A 19992-nucleotide genomic window follows, 5' to 3' on the forward strand; every position below is an offset into this window, starting at 1 on the left:
TTAAGTCTGTAATTTGGACCAGAGGCCAGTGTGGGTGAAGGTGACTGGCCTAGGCCTGGAGGATTGTCCTTCCCCATCCTGGCAAGGCAGGAAGGCTTCCTGGAGGAGGGCAGTAAGCCTGGCTGTGATAATGACCTTCGTCCACCTGACCGAGCCTGGCTGAGAGGTGGTCCCAGCCCATATTCCCAACCCGGGCTTGACCCCACACCTTCTGCCCTCCTACTCCTGCCCTTGAAACAGCAGGTGCTAAAGTGACCAAGTGTTGGGCCTCCCCGGTGGCCTAGGGATTAAGCCTCAGCGCCATCACCACTATGGCCCCAGTTCCATCCCCGGCCAGGGGGCATGGCGCAGCAGACCCCTCCTGTCTCCCCGCTGCTCCCCTCAGCAGTGTATTCAGTGGATCTGTCTGTTCTGTTCCCCACTCCGTGGTGAATCCTCTCACACCCCCCAACACCCCAGTTCTTCTAGGAGTAAATAAATAAATCTAAAAAAAAAAAAAATGGCTGAGTGTTGCATGTGGCCCAGCGCCACTGCCCCTTCCCCCACTGAGCCTTTGTTGGAAGAGGACATTCCTTAGCCACTGGGGTCATCTGTGGCCTAGGGGCTTTGGGGGTGGGCCTGGGGCTCTGCTGAGGGTCAGGCAGGGGACCCAGGAAGCATGGTCCACTCTGACCTGGTTTGTGGGGAAGGAAGACCATGCAGTTTCCTCCCTCCTGGACTCCCCCTTTTAGGGCGGTCTTGAATTTGGTGGAAGAGGTGCCACGTCCAGCCCTGCATCCCCAGGAAAACATGTTCTGCACCCCAGTCCCTGGCCCGCTCCTCTGGGGGTCGTCTTTCACCAGTTATTTGCAAAGCCCAGAAGGAGGAAATGACTGTTAGCAGGAGAGGGGGGAGAAGTTTTATTTAAAAATGCAAACGCGCAAGCTGTAAGTGTGAGAAGTAGTTGCCAGTTATAGATTCACTGTCCTCCTTCCAAATTCCCTGAGAAGTCAGATATTCTAAAACCCCGTCTCTGGCTCAGCCACAGTATCTCCAGCAGGCGAGGAAGGAAATAAGCCCCCCAGTTTACAAAGGCGTGAGAGGCGGGCTGCAGCCTTCCCTCGGAGCTTCTCCAGAGTTGTTGTTTGAGATGTGGGAGTTCTTTGCCTCGGTGTTTCCTCCCTTTCTGAACAAACCATTCAGGGAAGGAGGTTGGGGGTGGACCATCAAGCGGAAGAGCAAAGACTGAGAGAGGCAGATGGGCAGGGCGGGCCACATGCCCTGGTGGATGGATGTGTGGGGCATTTGTGGGCGCCCCCGGGATGGCTTCCCGGAGCGCATGGGCGAGCGTTTGGGCTGGAGGGCTTGTCTGTGCTGTAAGGGTCTGCGAGGACACGGGGCAGCAAGGGTAGGGAAGGCCTTACAGGGAGGCTGATGCCTCTTGGTCCAGAGTACATCAGGCCTGGGTGTGGTTTGTGCGGGGAGGCATGAGAAAGTCCGTGCAGGCGGGAACACCCTGTGCCGGGGGCCCAGAGACTGGGATAGACAGGTTGACTTGGGGTGGTTTGGAAGTGCTGAGGCCTTGGCCATGAGGCCCAGGTGAGCTGCTGGTGGGGTGCTGGGTCAGAGGGCATTGCAGCACTTCTCTGTGGAGGGGCATGTGTAGGTGCACCAGTTGGAGACCTTGGGGAAGATCCCCTAGGAAGGGGTGTGGGGGGGCCAGAGGGTGAAGGGCTGGGTCTTCTGGTGGGAGGCCGGGGAGGGGTGATGGCGCTGGTGCATCCACTACTGGAGACAGAGAGCAGAACCTGGTGGATATGGGGGTGAGGAAAATGGGGGCTCAGTTCCCAGGCTTCTTCTTATTTCTGGCCAGGCCCAGGGCTGCAGGTGAAGCTGGGCTGGGGGGCGCTGGTTCAGCAGGTGTGTTGAATGTCAGTAAGGTAAGTCCAGCAGCCGGTTCCCCCACTTAGAGCCAGAGGGAGCTGTGTGACGAGTGGTATGCGTTTCTCCAAGGATTACAGACGCAGAATTCTCCACTCAACTCTGAAAAATGTATTTGTTATTTAGGCAATATTTTCACATGGTTCAAAAATTGTTAAAAGTGTGCAGTTAAAGGTGTCAAATGATTAATCCCCAGCTGGGTTCCCTGGGCGCCCACACTCCAGAGCGGCCCAACTGGCAGATCTCAGTGCCCTTGCTGGATTGTGTTTCCAGGGATTTGGGGCCCAGGTAGGGCTGAACTCCTCTGAGCATTCTTTTTCCAGCTGCTCCCTCTGTCGGGCTCTGGAGCTAGTTTAGGGGCTCTGGGGCCAGGTTGCCCTGGTGCTTCTGGGGGCCTGACGTCCTTGCCGCTGGAAGAGCCACGGCCGCCGCCCAGCCCCTCCTCACGGACAGGGCTTTCTGAGGCCACCGGCACTTCCAGGGCAGGAGGCACGGGGGTCGGAAGCTGGCACAGCGCGGAACCTTTCACGGGGTCACTTGGGTCCGTTTATGGGCGAGCGCTCTAAGCCGAATTCAACCTCCCTGTGGAGCCCAGAGACCGAGGTTTGAGTTCTGTGAGCCTTTTCCCGGGCTGTTGTGTCACTTAACTCATCTTTTTTTTTTTTTTTTTTAAAAGATTTATTTATTCATTTATACAAGCACTGGGTACAGAGCCAGAGCGGGGAGCAGAACAGGCAGAAGGACCAAAGTACACTGCTGAGGGGAGCAGCGGGTGGCAGGAAAGGTCTGCGCGCCATGTGGGACCCTCGCCGGTGGCCGGGGATTGAACCGGCGCTGCAGAGCTTCGCAGCCCAGCGCTCTACTGCTGCGCCACTAGGGAGGCCCACTTTCCTCATCTTTAAAGTGCAGGCTCCACACCGGACCTGAGGCACCGGATCGATGCCCAGGGCCGGGCATTGACCCCCCGTCCTATTATGAGGTGTCGCTTCGAGCGGGCAGGGACGGACACGGGGGCAGGCGAGGAGAGGGTCTCCCCACCCCTCACGGTGAATCTTTTGGGTTTGTAACTGTTGTGGATTTTAGTAAAATTCCTTTTCTAGGGACTGATTTTTGAAATGCAGATACTTGTATTTCTTTCAAAACACTGAAAATTGCTTTCATTCTTCAACCTTCGGGTGGATATTTAATAAACCGAGAAATTCCCACGTGCCCTGCAAGCACGATCACCGTCGTATTTTTTTACAATAATGCTACGTGGGTGGGGAGACCCCACACATTGGGGTCTACTCGTACCAAGTTTTTTCAAGTTGCCATTAAAAAAGGTCGCCTTTTGGAGGACAGCGTGGGAAAGCACTCACGGGCCGTGCGCCGCCGATGCGCGCTGGATCACCTCGGTGCTGTCAGTCTTATTTTTATTCTTGAGCTTTTTAGGCTTGTCGTTAGAAATAGAAACTGTCTCCGGTGGCAGCGCAGCCCCATGTGGCCGCAGAGGGCTGTGGTTCTCGGCGCTGTGCTGGCCTTACGTGCGAGGCAGCTTGAGCAAGTCCTGAAAACAAAGAGCTCCAGGGTCCTCTGCCTCAGTGTCCCCCACTCCAGGGTCCTCTGCCCCAGGGTTCCCTGCTCCAGGGTCCCTGGCTCCAGGGTACTCCACTCTAAGGCACCCCTTCCCAGGGTCCCCTACTCCAAGGCACTCCGCTCTAGGGTCTTTACCCCCAGGGTACCCCACTACACGGTCCCCTGTCCCAGGGTCTCCCGCTCCAGGGCACCCCACCCCAGGGACCCCCGCTCCAGGGTCCCGCACTCCATGGTGCCCTGCTCAGGGTGCCCATGCATGTCCTTGCAGAGCCCAGACATCGAGAACCATCCCATACTGAGTAGGGGTGCATCTCCCAGGCCCTCTCCACCCTTGGTTGGTTTTTAGATTTTGGTGTCCTCACGGGAGTGTAATGAGTAAGCTCTTCACGTAGAAGCAAAGACAAGGGTGGGAGGGAGGACCTGGAGAAGTAGGAGGGGATGCAAAGAGCATTTGAAACAGCCAGAAGCTGATTCTGCTAGAAAGTAGCCTCCAGTTTGGGGAGGCTATTATTCTGGGGTACAGCTGTCCAGGAGGTTGTTACTCAGTGTGGTCCACCAGCCGCCACCAGGGCCTTCACAGTTGCCATCACTTGGAAGCTGGATAGGGTGCCCAGGCCTGAGTTGCTTAATTAGGGTGCACGTGACAGTTGCAGAAGCTCTGGTGCAAATAGTTGGTGCTTGTTTGAGCTGGAGGGTGTGGGGGGCATCATCACTGGAGCTGAGACTCCAGGTGGGACAGTGAATGCGTACGAAGGCCCTGGGCCACATCCTGAGCCCAGCTGAAGGCACAGCCCGCACGGAAAAGCAGGAATGGAGATAGGCGTGGCCCTGAGCTCAGTCTCACAGACTGTGGGGCCCTGAATCGTTTGGCTGAGTGAGAAGCTGGTACCCCCTCCCCCATACTTCTGCTTGTGCTGTTAGACCTGCTCACGTGTCACCTTGCTCCAGCACCTGCCCTGCTCCCCCAGCAGACGCCTCCTGCCAGGCTGGAGCTCCTGACCTGTCCTCCTGGGCCAGAACTTCTGGTCTCGGGGGGAGTGGGGCCTGGCCCCATGGGCCGTGCATGCTGGGTGGGCGAGCTGAGGACTGAGCTGTTCCGGGCAGGGCAGGGCAGGACAGGGCAGGCACCAGGGTCTGTGCTCATTAAAAACCCTCTTGGTTATTCTTTCCTCATTAAATACTCTGTGCTCGTTGATGAAATCTTGGGAAAGAAAGGCGTAAAGATGAAAACCCAGAGAGAGTCATTAAAACAATTCTTGGAGGTATGTTTTCCTCTAGTCGTTTTCTTCCATCTTTACCCAAAATACGCTGTTGGCTACATATTGTGCAAATCCAGGCTGGGCTTTTTTTTTCTGGTGTGTGTGTGTGTTTTCACATTTTGTTTGCCACAATAAAGACCCCCGGAGCCTCTGCCTCTGCTGCCCGGGGCTGCCGGGTCAGTTCGGCCTTGGTGGGAACGACGCCGTCTCCCTTTAGGGTTAACAACCTCAAGTGGCCTTGTCTGTGCGCAGGGTGTCGCCCCTGCCTTTGGAGGAGGGAAGAGCATTTGCTCACGCGGCACGATCACCTTGGAAATGACCGTGTTGGCGGCTGTGTCACTTTACCCCTGTCCACATGTCCCAGTGTCCGGAGCCATTTTCCAGCTCTGGATTCTCAGGTCCTAGGATGTTTCCGGTTTGCCCTTACAAACCTGCTGTCATGGGCCCGTGGGCTGTGGTCTTTTTTTTTTTTTAAAGATTTATTTATTGATTGATTGATACAAGCACTGGGTACAGTCAGAAGCGCGGGAGGGTGAGAGAATTGACCAGAGCCAGAGCGGGAAGCAGAGCAGGCAGAAGGACCGAAGCACACTGCTGAGGGGAGCAGCGGGCGGCAGGAGAGGTCTGCGCGCCATGTGGGACCCTCCTGCGATGGCCGGGGAGCAGCCGGGGATCGAACAGGCACCGCAGATGCTGCGGGCAGCTTCGCAACCCGGCGCTCAACCGCTGCGCCACCGGGGAGGCCCGGCTGTGGTCTTGTCCACATCTCAGGCTCTCTCTTTGCATTGACTTTCAGAAGTGACGTTGCGAGGCTAAGGCATCGAGACCATGCAGTGTCCCTGTGCTCCTGCCCTGGTGCGTGTGTGGGCGTGTCGCAGGCCCTTGGCTCGGTGTGGCTTCCTGCCGCGTCCCCTGGCCGGGTCTGTGCTAGAGTGGGGTTTGAGGATCCAGGGCCGTGCAAGCACAGCTGACACCTCTGTGAGGCTCCCACAGTGCTGCTCAGCTATAATGGCTCACCCTGTGCTGGGAGTGAGTGGAGAGGCCAGAGTGGGAACCAAGCACTTGGGCTCTGGAGGGCTTGTTATCACTCTGCAGCTTCCCGTATGAAGAGTCACGGGATGCACGGAGATTAGCAGGGTGTCAGCGTCCCTGCGCCCCTTTCTCTCGGCTCCACGGGTGCCGGCTCGGCCAGTGCTGTTACTGGACATCCTTGTTCCCCACCGGGTGGTTTTGAGGCCAGTCTCAACATTCTGTCAATTCACCTGCAAATACGTCAGTATGTGTTTCTGAAAATTAAGGACTAGCTTTGTTCTTAACGTGGGTGGGGCCATTCGGAAGGGGCTGGGGGCTGCCAGGTGCTGGGCCTCCTGGTCCGCCCCCCCCTGCACTGCAGTAGTTTCCTGCCTCCAGGAGGTGAGTGAAAGGCACCCTCGAAGGCCCGTGCACCCTGCTGTCTTCCTGCGGGCCTCTGGGCCTCTCATGACTGTTAGAAACCGGGGCCTTGTGTGAATCAATGGGGTTCACATTGTTTGCATTGCCTTCTCCAGTGGCCATTGTAACAGGGAGCTGGGGTGGTCAGAGCAAATGTGAACACGGCCCTGCTGTGTTTGGGAACTCCCTTCAGCGCTCCTGTGTGGTAACTAGTTTCATCCTCCGCTGATCTGGACAAGTACTACTATTGACTCTATTTAATAAATTCCACTTCTGTTATCCCCGTTTTACAGGTGAGGAAACTGAGTCAGAGGCCATTCACTCCAGTTGTCAGTTAGCAGGAGGTGGAGCTGGCGTTCCGGCCTGGCTCGAGGTTTATCTCTTAACCTCCCTCCCAGGCTGGTTCTTCCCCAGGTCTGAGGCCAGCTCTTCCCTGTGGTCCCTGCCCTGTGCTTGAGTCTCTCCTGCCGGGCCCCTCTGCAGCCCAGCTGCCCAGTCAGACAAGTCCTGCCTCCTGTCCGTCACATCGCGGCTGCAGCTCCCAGGGTCCAGGCTGAAGACCTGTTCCTCCAGGGATGCCAACCTGTGCCATGCCCTGGAGTGCCCCTCCAGGTTCCTGGTGCGGAGTCCCCCCTCCACGTGCTCAGCCGCCCCCGCCTCCCCTCCTGTGCCATCAGGTAGACAGGCATCCGTCCACCAGACTGTCTCGTGGCCACCAGCTCCTCAAAGCCTTCCTGCAGCTGGCAGACCAGGGAGCCTCTCCACCTGGGCCTACTAGCTGTGCTAGCTCATCCCTGGCTGGGGGAGGCCCCGGGGCCTCCTGAGGGTTGCTGAGGGTGCACAGCTGAGGGTTGTGGCTTTTTCCAAAGTTCTGTGAATCAAGAGCCGTGACTTGGCTCGGTCTCTCTCCCCTTCAGCAACACCCCTCCCTTCCCCACCTTGAGAACTGCCCTGGGAACCAGTGCAACTCGCTCCCCCACCTTATTCTGTCGTCCTAGTCCTATGCCAGCAGGCGGGGGCAGCCCTTTCAGGGTCTGACTGCCCCGGTGCCCTCTCTGCAGGCCCGCTTTCCAGCGTGACTGTCAGTCTGGGTAGTTCTCTATTGAACTTGTAATAATGGCCTTAGACCATACCCTATAAGGCCATCCTGGCTCGCTGTGTTCCGGGAACTTGGCGGTGGAGCGGGGCTCAGTCATCACTTCCATGGAAGCCACTTGGGAGGCACTCAGCAGTCCAGTGGGACTGGGGGAGGAGGCTTTAATCAGGGGTCTTGGGGGAACATTTATGGCACCCAGGTTCGAAAAGAAGGTGTCTGGGCAGTAATCACTTGGTAAGAGCGCAGAGCTCCCCCCACACTGACTCCACATGCGTTGGTGTCTGTGAACCAGCCCAGGTGACAACAGTGGGGCTCCTGCTTGTGCCCTGTGTTGCTGGTGCCAGTGTTAGCGCCCGCACTCACCAGATGAGAGCCCTGAGGTTCAGAGCGGTGTCTGGCGGTGCCCTGTGCCACCAGTGAGTGGGCAGCAGAGTGGGGATCAGGCTGCAGGGGTGTGTGGTGGACCAGGCCAGGGCCTGTCCCGCCTGGTTCTAGGAGGCTGGCCAGGAGCAGAGAGTCCAGTGACCCAGCCTGGTTCCAGCTCTCCCCCTTTGTAGCTGTGCAGCTCCAGACAGGTGGCAAAATCTCTCTGAAGCTCAACTACCAGATCCTGACAGATTGATGTAGGTGATGAGGCTGAACAGGTGAGACGCCCCCTTAAAGGGAGCCGTGATAAGGCTGAGTCCAGGCTTTCAGGGGTGGGGGACACGGAGGTCTCAGTGGCTTTTGCTCCTAGTGGCTTTTGTCTCATTGGGCAGCATGCTGGCCTCCACTTGGCCTCCCCTGTTTCCCGTGGGTGGGGGCCTGTGGGGTCGCGGGTCCCTGGGCAGGAGGGGTGTCGCTGTCCTGGCTCTTGCCCACCTCCTTCTCCCTGCCTAGACGATATTTTTGTTGCAGGCCCTGCCAAATGGAAATAGTTATTTACAGTGTTTTGACAGGTCCATCAAAAGCCTGGATGGGAAAGGATGCCTTTGGGACTGAGCTAATGGGCTCGGAGTGTGGACTGGGGCGGCGGGAGGGAGAGCTGGGTGCAGGGAGGGGGGAGCATACGCAGGGTGGAGGGGGGTGTGGGGACACACATTTATCGAGCTTGATAAATTCGAGGGCCAGCCCTCTCTTAAGCCCAGGGCTTGATAAAACTGTCTGTTGACTGACTATTCTGGATGTGGCCCAGGCCAGCTGTGGGGCCTCAGCCTCTTTAGTTTGCCATCATTTGTCTTGTGTGGGGACCAGGGCCCTGCCCAGCCGGAGTGTCCTGGGGAGATGAAACACACGGCGTGTGATACGGCCAGGCCTGGGCCTTGACCCAGAGCTGGCCTGTCCCTGGCACGACCCAGGGACCCTCCAGCCAGGCCATTCGCTGACCCATTTTACTGCCTCAGACAGCCGCCCAGGACCTTGTGTGGGCCCAGGGCCGCCTGTCAGAGGCCACCTCAGTGCGGGGGTTCACCGATGGCTTGGAGAGTCTTTCAGGAAGAGACTTGGGAGTCTTTCAGGAAGGCCCAGGAGAGGCTCCTAGCTGCAGTAGCAGCAAATTGTGTTTCCCGCAGGCCAGAGAGCCAGCAGCCACTTCCCGAACGTGCTTTGAGTGTTTTCTTCTCCGTGGAACTTGTATTTACACATTGTAAACAGAGTCGTGACCCTTCTATAGCTGCTCCCCACAGACACTTGACGCACCCGGGTCTCCCGTCCATCCCAGCTCTGCTCCGGCGGTGCCCGTGACGGCCGCCCCGGGCTGGCCCACAGCCCAGGGGGTTCTGTTTTCCTCGGGGTGTCGGCGCAGGTTCTGGATTGTCGCTTTAGAACAGTGTTGTGATGAGCTTCTGCTGTTGCTGGGGCCAGGCTGTGACCATGCCTTAGGACTGCACAAAAACTAAATCATAGCTTTGCAGTTTATGAAGGACATCAGGGAATTGTGGGGAGGGACCGTCGTTTGGGAGCTTGTCCTTCCGGACCTTTGAATGCATCAGTCCTCACGCGTGTCTGTCTCTTGTGTCCTCTCCCCTCCTTTCTTTCTCACGCATGTGCCAGACCCGTCTCTCTGCCTGTGGGGGCTGGGGCTCAGGGTTTTGCTGCAGCCCTGCCCGTGGACATTTGCCTCTACTGTGTCCCCTACCCAGGAACAGGGCCAGAGGCCTGGCCTGCAGGGGAGGCGGTTGATCTCCTTCCCCGTGCTGCTCTCCCGACACTCAGTCTGCCTCCTGGCCCTGCCCCCCACTCCAAGGCGCTCCTGTCTTGGTGCTTTGTCCTCTGTGCACATACCTGTGGCTTGCTGGCTGAGGGGTTGTCGAGACACTGGGGAGTTGGAGAGCTCAGGGGCTTGTCACGTGTGGCTTCCCTCCTAGGCTGATTCGAGTGAGACAGCACCAGAGCAAAGCGGGTCCCGAATCCTCCCCATTCCGTGCACCGGGCTGGAGGTGCTGGGTTAGGATCCATCCTTGTCTTTCAGCTTCCAGTTTGCGTTCAGGGGAAGATCATGTCAGATTCTTTTTTGTGGACGGGGAGTTGGGTGCAGCCTGTGTGGGTGTCACCACATGGCTTTGAGCCAATTCCTTGCTCAGGTGACATCTCTAATGTCACAGAGCCTGCAGGCACCGACGTCATGGTCTTTGAGGCCAAATGGGCTTGACCCCCACAGCATGGACTCTGCACTCCAGCCACCTCCTCATTCATGCCCCAGTGCTGACTGGGTCTCCCTGGTTTCCTATAAGCCCACTGTGCTTCCAGAATTTTCGGAGACTTTAACCAACCCAGCCCCTAATACTTTGCATGGGCCACCCCCATTTCCAAGCTCGGTCCGCTGTCCCCACTGCTGATGCCTGCCTGTTGCGGCTCGCCCTCCCTGTGATGCTGTCCATGCCCTGCCTGCGCTGCGTGGAGGCTCTGCGCCTGCATGCTGACCCTGTAATGTCTGCTGACCTAGACCTGTCCCTCTTCATCTCACCCTGGCGGAAGCAGGGCCCCCCACCCCTCCCAAGATGGCTCTGGTGAGGTGACTTTGATGTGGGACTGCTCGCAGAGGTGTGGGCGGGGCGAAGTGCTAGCTGAGGCTGGAGAGGTCCTTGTGCTGCTGGAGGGGCTGCCACAGAGCTGCCCCTGTTCCTGGGCTGGCGTGACGAGGCTGCAGCCCCTGCCCAAGGCGCCATGTATTTGAGGGGGGCGGGTGGATAAATGCCCCCACCCCCGGTTCCCTGCAGTGCCCCTGTGGGCCAGTACAGCTGGAAGCCTGAGAATGAGTGATGCGGTCCTCAGAGGTGAGGGCTCCAGGCTCAGCAAGATGGAGAGTGGGTGCAGGTCGGCAGGGGGCACATACCTGTGCACAAAGCACCCGCTTGTGACCCTGTTATACTCAGAGCCGAGCAGCGATTGTCCTGTGGCCCCTGAGGCACCGTCACTGGGCGGTTGGGGGGCTCAGGTGGTCTCTGACTGCTCAGACTCCAGCGTGGCCTGCAGCCCTGGCCTTCCCATCTCGGCCTCCCAGGAACTCGTGACCATTGCCCCTCAGGGCCATTTTCTGTCATCTGGTTGCTTGTGCTGGATCCTGTGGGGAGCTGACACACTCAGGACCCTTTAAACCTTGGTCACTGGCCGTTCACCCAGGTCCCCAGCAGTGGCCCTGCATCCCCAGACGACGCTGAGATGATGGTGAAACTGTCCCACCTGCTCACAGCCCCTCAGGAGGTGCTAAACACAGGACCCCACCGGGCCAGGCTGGCACCGGCAAGCCTTTCTGAGCCGAGTGGCGCTCGTGGGGGAGGGGGCGGGTGCCGAGTCCAGGCCTGACAGCAGGAACCTGGCTAAGGAGCCAGGGCTGGTGCTGGTTCCTTCTCCATGAGACGGGCTGACAGCCCTGACGAACTCTCTGGGGCCCCACTTCACTCTCCCCTCCTATAAGTCTCTGACTTCAGAAAGCGGAGGGGGGGGGACCCCAGCCCTTTCCAGCTCCCCTTGTGCTCTCCCAGCTTTTCATCTTGAAGAGACAGCCTGGTGAGAGGCCATGTTCATACTGCAGAGTCCGGGATCTGAGCCCTCCTGTACCCTTGGGTGGGGGTGTGTGTGTGTGTGTGTGTGTGTGATGGGGGGGGGGGAGTGGGAGGAGAGAGAAAGAGCCTTTTGAAGTAGCCCCTTTGATGCTTTTTAAGTGGGGCAGGTATCTAGAGAATTCAAATTCAGCCAGCTCCTCACCTCAGGCCTCACGTGGAAGCGGTTTTGTGTGTGCAGCAGAAGCACATGTGGCTGCCTGTGTGCGCAGTGGTTTTAGTCGACATGGGTTTGCTTCCCGTATCTGACCTTGACCACCTGTGTGACCTTGGGCCAGTCACCATGCTTCAGGCTCTTCATAGTGCCGGTGTTATTCATACTTGCCCCACTGTCTCCCAGGCAGCATTTGGGAGGCCCAGGTGGGTCAGGGCAGGCACAGGCGCTTTGTAAACTGCCGCGCGCCCTGTGAGGTGAGCAGATGTGTGGATGTCCTCTCCGAAGCAGCACCCAGCTTTGGGCCTCGGGAAGCATTTCTGGCAAGACCTGATTTTTAGCCTTGTAACATCATGCTCAAAAAATGCTCCCATGTGGTTTATTTAACTTTAAGTGGGGCAAATTCTGAAATGAGTTGTTTATTGTCCAAGTTCAATTTTTAATTTCTCATAAATTCCCCACAAATTGCTGTACTACATTTATATTTATTGAATCTGTCAGGGTTGTTTATGGCACTGAGGCCTGGCTCCCATGTTTGTGGGCTGTTGCCATGGCAACCCTGGTGTCTGAGGCTCTGGAGGAGAGGCCCTGCTCCGAGGTAGTGTGGAAGGTTCTGGAATGGTCTGGTGGTTTGTAGAGCTGTGGCTGCTGCACTGAGGGCTGGTCTCAGTCACGTGAGCTGTTATGACTTGGGATTCTCTCCCCCGTCTCACTCAACTCGTTGGTTCCTGTTTCCTTGGGGCGTGTGCTGCCCCCATCTCCTACTTCTGCTCCCACGAGCCCTTGCTGCTTGAGTGTGGTCTAATAACCAGCTCTAGCTGCACACACTGGCCCAGACCTGCCGGGTTGGGGCTGAAGTTCAGCAAGAAGGCAGGTGCCTTCACCTGTGTCCATCACACTGCTACCTGGTCACCTTTCTTGGATGCCATGAAACTTTGGTTGTCCTCAGGACAGAGCCCAGAGGAACGTGGTTTAGTTAAAGCGTATGCCTGCCCTTTGGCCCCCCAGTTCCACTCCTGGGGATGCACCTAAGAGGAGGGCTCACCCGCACCCAAAGCTGGGAATCGCCTGTCCATAGCACCGTCATTCTTGCTGGCCTCAAAGTGGAGACGACGCCAGCACCCAGCTCCTGGGAGAGACCGTGTGAGTTGTGTTGTATTTGCACAGCGGAGTCCTGTACAGCGACAAGAATTGGGCCACGGGGAGATGAGTCTCTGTAAATGCAGCGTCCAGCCAGAGAAGCCGACCCTGGACGGCACCTCCCGCACTGTTCGTTCATGCTAAGTTCTTTCACGCACAGCCCTGCTCTGTGGGTCATGGTGCTTTTGGGGAACAGGGTGTTCCCCAGAGGAAGGGGAGGTTCTAGGTTCCCTACCTCACCCCAGGGAGGGGGGAGCTGAGCAGGGAGGAGGAGAAGCTGGGGAGGAGACTGAGAAGGAAGGATGCAGGATGGAGCCAGAAGGCGGCCTGGAGGAGGCCCGTGGAGCAGAGACACGTGAGGAAGCTGCGCTTGCTTCTTGGCCTTGGACTGGTTGAAACGTGTGGGTGGGAGGCCCGTGGGGAGCGTTGATCTTCATTTTGATTTTGCTCCTTCTGTCCCAGACAAGCCGTGCCCCCTTCTGCTCCTTTCCTCTGGGTCCCCCCAGGAGGGGCCTTAGACCAGTGGCAGACTTCCAGGGCTCAGTGGCCCTGCTTTGGGCCAGCTCTGTTTGGCTGGACCTTTGCCCACGGTGGGATGGGCAACCCTGGGTGCTTGACTTGGGAACTCCATTCTTCCCCTTTTCTGTATTGCACACTAATTGTACTAAAGTTCCTTTCCATTGAAGGTCTGAGGCACAAGAGTATGTTTTGTCTTCCTGTGGAGGATGGTAGAACCTATTTAGAATTGGCAAGTTTGGGGGTTCTGGGGTGCCCCTCTCCCTGCCCTGTAACAGTACTACTTGTAGGGCACACAGGGAACTGTGGGGATCCTGCAGGTGTTCTCCTCTCACTCTGGACCTTGAGGGTCAATTTGTGACTATTCATCAAGCTGGACACGTAATGACATGCAGGTGTTTTCCAGTCAGATGGTATTCTGCAATAAAGGCTTATAAGACAAACAAGAGACAAAAAGCCACGGAAGGCATGTTTTTGGTAATATGTGGGTTCTTTCTGGAACACTGGTTCTCAAGTGGCAGTACCTGTTGGGACGTGGGTGTCCCTCACCTCATCCTGCGCCCTCTCACCATGGGGGACACAGTCTCCCCGAGAACCCCGCTGGCAGGAAGCCTGCAGCCCCAGGGATGCCCTTCTTGCCCTTCAAGGGACCGGACTCCCCCTGCGCTGCAGCTGCTGGCCTGGGTCTGACTGAACAGACTCTGGGAACGTTCATGCATAAAGGGGTGTCCAGTTTGTCTCGGGAATGTGGGCATGGAGGTGCAGGCTGCCCTCGTGGGCTCCATTCTCTCTCTCTGGCCTCCAAGCTAGAGAGGTGGTGCTGGCAGGAGATGAGAACATCCATTGTCTGAATGGATGTTTCTAGTAGCAAACGCAGACTGGCACCAGCCAGCTTATACCACCTGCATGTATTGTGTGTTTGCCCTGAGGCCTGTTCAGAGCCTCTCATCCCCTCCCTTTACAGAGGGGGAGAATGAGGGCAAAGCAGGTATATGCAGGTGACTCACTCGCATTCACCTGCCAGAAAGAGGGGACTGTGGCTGGCGGCTCGGGGGTGAATTTCAGGCCAGCACTTGACCCCCTGACCGAGGAAGGGCAGGTTGAGGTGGATGTTAGGGGAGGGGGGGTGATGGAAGCGGAGCTGGGGGGAGGGAGTCCTTGCATGGGCCACAAGAAGGGCTCCCCAGCCCATCCCACCCCCCTCCAGTCAGGCCAGGGCATCCCTCCCCCGGCATCTTCTGTGATTACCCCACACCGGCGTGGTCTTGCCTGCTGACTCCCAAGCTGGCAGCCCGCCCCGCCTCCTGAGCTCAGCCCGGGCCCCACACACCACGTGGATGACAACCCCGGAGAGCTTGCATAAAAAACAGCCTTTATTATCTAGAGCAGTTTTACGGTCACAGCAACATGAAGCAGAAGCTACAGGTTTCTGATACACCTCCACCCAAGCACAGCTCCCCCCAGAACGGTGTATTTGTCCCAGTCTGAGCCCCGCCGACGTGCCATCATTGTCACGTTCTGAGGGTTACACCAGCTTTCACTCTTGATCAGACACTGGCTTTAATGATGGCGGCGAAAGGCACTGTGCCTCGCCCTGGGAGCCACTGACGTTCTTCCTGAGTCCTTTGGGGCATCTGAGGGGTTGTGCAGGGGTCCCTTTCCCAGTTGCACTGTCTGCTCTCAGGGCAGGGGACTGGACCAGGTGTGGGAGACCCTGCCCAAGTCCAGGGTGGCGGCCCCCAGCCCTCAGGGATCTTGGGTTTGGGAGGAGGTGCTGGTACAGGCAGATATTATAGCGAATGCAGAGTGGGTAGGGGGAGAGGGGTGACTCAGTCATGAGTCAGGAGGCCAGGTGAGTCCAGTGGGGTGAAGTACCACCCCACTCTCAGGCTATTTTGGGGGTCCTCTGGGTGAGGAGAACCCAGACCAGGCTGCCCTGCGCTTGATGTCTGGTTCTGACATCAAGAATGGACAGCATCCTGGTAGGAGAAGCAGGCTGCGTGGATGCCTGGCACCTGTCATAAGAGACCTTCATGAGAAACTAGATTTGCTTTGCTTGGCCTCCTAGAAACCCAGCAATAAAATAAATGTAAATGTAGCTAACATTTGGGAGTGGTTTATAAAGCACTTGGGAAAATCCCTCCTATAAACCCCAAGACAGTTCTTCAAGCTGTAAGGATGATTAATTACCTGGCCTTTTATTTATTTATTTATTATTTTTTACAGATTTATTTATTTATGCATACAAGAGCTGGGGTACAGGCCAGAGGTGTGGGGGCTGAGAGGATTCACCAGAGACGGAGTGGGGAACAGAACAGGCAGACTGACTGAAATCCACTGCTAAGGGGGGCAGTGGGAGAAGCAGGAGAGGTCTGCTGCGCCATGGGGGTAGCTCCTGGCCGGCCTGGGATCGAACTTGTGCTGCAGAGGCTGCAGATTGCTTCATAGTGCTGTACTTAATGCCTTGCGCCACTGGGGAGGCCCAATTCCTAGTCTTTTAGATGTGGAACTTTTAGGGGCACAGAGCTATTAACTAGCAGAGTTGGGATTTGAATCTGGGGTGCTGTCTGGTCTGTGCGGTCCCCTGTCCCTATGTGAACCCACACACAGATTAAGGCTCCTTCCAAGAAAGTGCCGGCTAGGAAAGGCTCAAGTGGAGACGCCGGTGCTCGTAGGAGTGGAATGTGCTAGAGTTTCTCACTTGTTCTTGAAATAGATGATTGTTCTTGACATTCCTCAGCCAGAAGATGTAGAAATGACCACCCTGATCTGTAGCAGTGCAGGACTGGTGACTTATTCAGCTTTCAGGTCCAGCTGCAGCACCTGCTGTTTCCTGATTCCCACGCTAGAGAATTGGGGGCACGCAATTCCCAGTCTCACTGGATTAAGCACAGTAGTGTCCAGACTGAGCTTTCAGGAGTCCAAGTGTTCCGTGTGTGTGTGTGTTGGGGGTGGGGGGTGCCCGCTTTCCAGAGGGCAGTTGCTGATCCACATGCCCAGCAGTCTCCCTTTACTAGTGGATGGAAATGCTCGTCTGTTTTTGGCTGGGGGGGGGGGTCTCTGTGTTAGCCTTTATTTCAAGCAAGACCCCAGAGCTCAGAGAAAGTCTGGAAACCACGGGCGGGGAGGCAGAGCGAGGCGGTGGGAGTCAGGGCCCGGAACTGGGTGGCCAGTTCCCCTGGCTTGGTCTGGAGGGGTTGGGAGTGTTGGGAGCGGATGAGCTGCTGGGTGAGCAGGCGGGGCTCAGGGGAGGCTGGGGGTGGGGGGTGGGGCAGCGGGTTGCTGGGGATGGAGTGGAGACCAGGCTGTCCCAGTCCACTGACCTCCAGTCGGACTCCGTGGACTTTGACACTCTCTCTCTCTCTCTCTCTCTCTCTGTCTTCCAGCACAATCGTCAGAAAACAGAGCATTTCAATTTCATTGTTGCTGACCAGTCAATATCCCTCTTTATCCTCCCAAGGCCTGGCGCCACCTACTGGACATGGCCGGTCGTGGTGGGCCCCGCTTCTGGGGTCACTGGGCTCCCTGGGTCTCTTAACACGCCCCCACCTGACCCCTTCTTCCAAGAGTGATGCTTGGAAACGTCTAGGCTCCCCGGGCATGACTGGTCCCCTTTCTGGGCTGGTGAGGGACTGAAAGGGGGAGCGCGGGAGCCAGGGCAGAACCTGTCGAGGAGGGGGTGCATTCAGAGGCCAGCAGCAGCAGTTGCCCACTTGGATGGCTGACCCCTGGCAGCACCTTTGTTCTTTCCCTTCTTGGCCCCGGCAGGGTGGAAGGTGCTTCTCTAGGCAATTGCAGTGCCACCCGGAATGCGTGGGGCTCTCGAGAAGGACTCGGGGTGCAGGCCAGGGACTAGGTGATGTTCAGCCCAGGCAGGCGTGGGAGAACCTGCCTCCCACCCCACTGACGGATGTGGGCAAATGAAGAGGCAGCCGTATCCTGCCCGCCGAGGCTCTTGGAAGACGACGTGTGCGCGTGCAGGCTCGGCGCTGATGGGACGCTCTGGCAGCGCAGGTGGGCGCGCCGGCCTTACCGCTGGGCCTTCTGGACAGCGAGCCCCGTGGGGCCGAGGGCGCCCAGCCCTCCTGTGTAAACTTGCTGCCCCGCTGCGCGGTTTGCTTCTATTTAAGGCAGTAGGAAGATTCCTCCAGCCGCTTGCCCCCTGCCTTCGCTTTGCCCCGGGAAGGCTGTTCCTCACTGGTGAAGCTGAACAGGAGGTGCGCTTCCCAGCAGGGGTCTGTCTGCTCCCACCCCACCCCGGCAGACCCGGAATGCTGGAGAAGCCTCCTGCCTGCACGTGCCACGTTCGGTACCGTGACTCGCCACCGTCCCCTCCAGACCTGCTTCCTCTCCTGTTTTCTCCCATCATAATGAAGGTTTCATGCACCCAGCTCCTGGTCACCCCCCAGGCAGCCCAGCCCAGATGCCATCTCCTTCCCTGCCCTGTTGACTCTCCCTTTGGATACTTTCCTGCTCATTCTAGTCTTGGCCCTTTGCGCCCCACCCTCCCCTGCCCCCCCAGCCAGTCCTCTGGAGGGCTCCCTGCCTCCCGGCCCACCCCCCACATGAGTAGTCTTTTAGCAAGAACAGGTGAGTCACTCCCTGCTGCCCATTGTCTTCAGGTGAAAGTTTAAGCTGCGGAGAATGTGGTCTGCCCTGCCGAGGGCCAGCAGGGAAAGCTCCACCTGCTGCACCCACCTTCCTGACCCATCGCAGCTGCCCGCCTGCTGTCACCCCGCACGTACCAATAGGCGTCTTTCCCCAGGAGCACACCCCCGCCACACACACACCCCAGCTCTCCTCCAGATTCTCAGCTGTCCTCTCACTACCTAGCAAAGAACCTGGCGTCTGGGCCAGATTTACTGATAAATGATTCTGGTGTACTGCCTCTATGCTAAGGTCAACTTCTAAGCCACAGAGTGGTTTTTGAGGACCTTTTAGGGTGCCTGGGTTCCGTTATTCTTTAATATCTGGGGAGTTGCTTTCCCAGCATGACTTCATTCTTCTTCCGCACAGCCCCTGCTCCACTGCGGGAGGCCAAGCTGATCTGTCACAAGCATGTCGTTCCCCTGGCCAGGGACTTGCTCCCTGCAGCTGGGGACACCCATGTCTTGCAGTTGATGTAAGCAGAATGAATATTTCCTCTCTCTGAACATCCTTTCCTACCTTCCAGGTGCCCTGGGCACAGGGTACCTGGCGCCGCGGCAGCCATTTTGTGCCCATGGGTCATGAGGACAGAAATCTGTCAGAGTAAGCACGGCCAAATGAAAAGTTCAAAAGAGACTGGGTTCTTGCTGACATCAAGCTGTTGAAATACCCTAGAGAATCGCTTTCCTGCAAACTTTCCAAACTTAGGATTTAAGCCACCTTCAGTCAGCATTTCTTACAATCAAACACATCTTCACAGATTATTCTGAGCTTGGCTGCAAGATTTTTTTGGTGGTTACCAAAGGTCAAGTTCACCTCTGGGTATAGAGCTGGCTGTCGTTGGTGAAGGCTGGGGGCGCCGGCCCAAGGGAAGCACCCCAAGTCTTCCCCTGTTGTCACCACTTGTTTCGAGTGTTCAGATGCCCAAGAAATGACCGTGGGGGTCAGGTTCATCTGGACTTAGGTCCTGTCAAAAAACAAATCGTGCCTGGCATGTGATAAACCTGAAAGGCTCTTTATTTAGGTTGTAAGCAGTGGGTTTTCAACATGAGAGAAGAGACTGAAGGAAATGTGCATAAGTAGGATTTATTAGCACATGTCTGAAAAAGTCCAGAGGCGGGTGTGACAGGTTTCAGGCCATCCTGGACTCAAAATGACGTCATTAGAAATATTTCTTCACTTCTCAGGCTGGCTGTGTAGGTAATGCCGTGGCAAGGTTGCCAAGTCATGTGGAAAAGGTTGCCAGCAGCTCCACCCCATCAGTTTAGCCTTGCAGGAAGCAAGTGTGACTCTTGCCTCCCCAGCCCCCTCAACTCCGGCAATCCTCAGGCTGCTGACGCTTGTTGGTGAGGCCTGGCCTGCTGGGTGGGTCCATACCAGTCCGTTTCCTAGGACTGCCGTAACACAACAGGAGACATGGGCGCTTCTGGAAGCTAGGCTTGGGCAGTCAAGGTGCTGGCAGGCTCCCTCTGCTCCTCTGGCCTTCCCCAGCTTCTGGTGGCTCTACCCCCGCTACCTCCACCACCACGTGGCCGCGCTGTCCACGCTGTCCATGTGGATGTCCTTGTCTTCCTGTGACTTTCTCTTCTAAGATCCCTATCACATGGGATCAGAGCCCACTCACCTCAACTTGGTCACCTCTGCGAAGACCCAGTTTCCCCGGAAGGCTACCTCTGCACGTACGGAGCTGAGGACTTCACCCCGTCTTGTTGGGGGGGTCACAGCTCCACCCACATCTTCTCAAGATGTTCCAAAGACGAGATGTTCTGATGGCACAGGCCTGAGTCACTTGCCCACCTTAGACGTGTATAGGGGCCAGCCCTCCGGAATTATGTGACTTAACAGCCGGAGGGGAAGGTTCTCCAGGGGACTGGGTCGCGGGCAGGCCACGGAGGCCAGGCTGGCGGAAATGGCAGTGCTTGGCCAACAGCCTGGGCCAAGATCCCGCTCTTGCCTGTGAGAGGCCTTTTGGCCTCTGCTCTGATTCTTCTCTCCACTTCAGCCCTTTCTCCCCCTACCCCCTTTCTTTGACCTCGAGAGAGGACAGTTGGTTCACCTGGGAGGAAATGGAGGGGGACGCAGCCATAGCCCTTGTAGTCTCTGCGTTGGCCACTCACCTGGGGCCCGGCCGGGTGGGGGGCCTGAAGCTCAGGCTCACAGTGACCTTGAGGCCAGGTTGCGCCTCCAGGCCTTGGTTGCCCATCCTTTGGTGGT

General features: G+C 57.3%; 1 protein-coding gene across 1 annotated transcript in view; it reads left to right on the top strand.

Moving 5' to 3' along the window:
• The window catches only part of ITPK1 (inositol-tetrakisphosphate 1-kinase), a gene marked incomplete at its 5' end in the record, with an annotated part of 134137 nt that overhangs the window by 39827 nt on the left and 74318 nt on the right, over positions 1 to 19992 (top strand). The window lies entirely within an intron of this gene.

Source organism: Talpa europaea (genome assembly GCF_964194135.1).
Source record: "Talpa europaea genome assembly, chromosome: 8".
Classification (NCBI taxonomy): domain Eukaryota; kingdom Metazoa; phylum Chordata; class Mammalia; order Eulipotyphla; family Talpidae; genus Talpa; species Talpa europaea.